Source organism: Callospermophilus lateralis, chromosome X, assembly GCF_048772815.1.
Source record: "Callospermophilus lateralis isolate mCalLat2 chromosome X, mCalLat2.hap1, whole genome shotgun sequence".
Classification (NCBI taxonomy): Eukaryota; Metazoa; Chordata; class Mammalia; order Rodentia; family Sciuridae; genus Callospermophilus; species Callospermophilus lateralis.
The window spans coordinates 37,739,265-37,739,672 of record NC_135325.1 but is presented as its reverse complement, the minus strand read 5'-3'; positions in this window follow the sequence as shown (position 1 = coordinate 37,739,672).

Here is a 408-nt window from a genome sequence, read left to right as displayed (position 1 = left end):
CTTAAGGTCTTGTCCCTCCTTGTTCTTGTTTTTTCTTCTTTATTTTATTCCTTTAAAAGTTTTTTAGTTTCATAGTTAAAATACATAGTCCCAAAAATTTGGGTGTCAGATGATTTTTTTTAATTGGTTGTTCAAAATATTACAAATCTCTTGACATATCATATTTCATACATTAGATGGTGTCAGATGATTTTTTAAAAATAAGCTGGGACAGGACTGGGTTTTGTTCAGATCATTCTTTTGGGGCATGTAGAGAGTGACTTTAACAGGTTGATAACTTTTTATAAGAAAAGCGATATCTGAAATACACGTGTATTCATCCTATTTTCCCATCTTAAATAGTTAGAACTTTAATATCAGTAGTGATGGCTCATGAAATTTTCTTATTGGGCTTTAAAACAATGCATA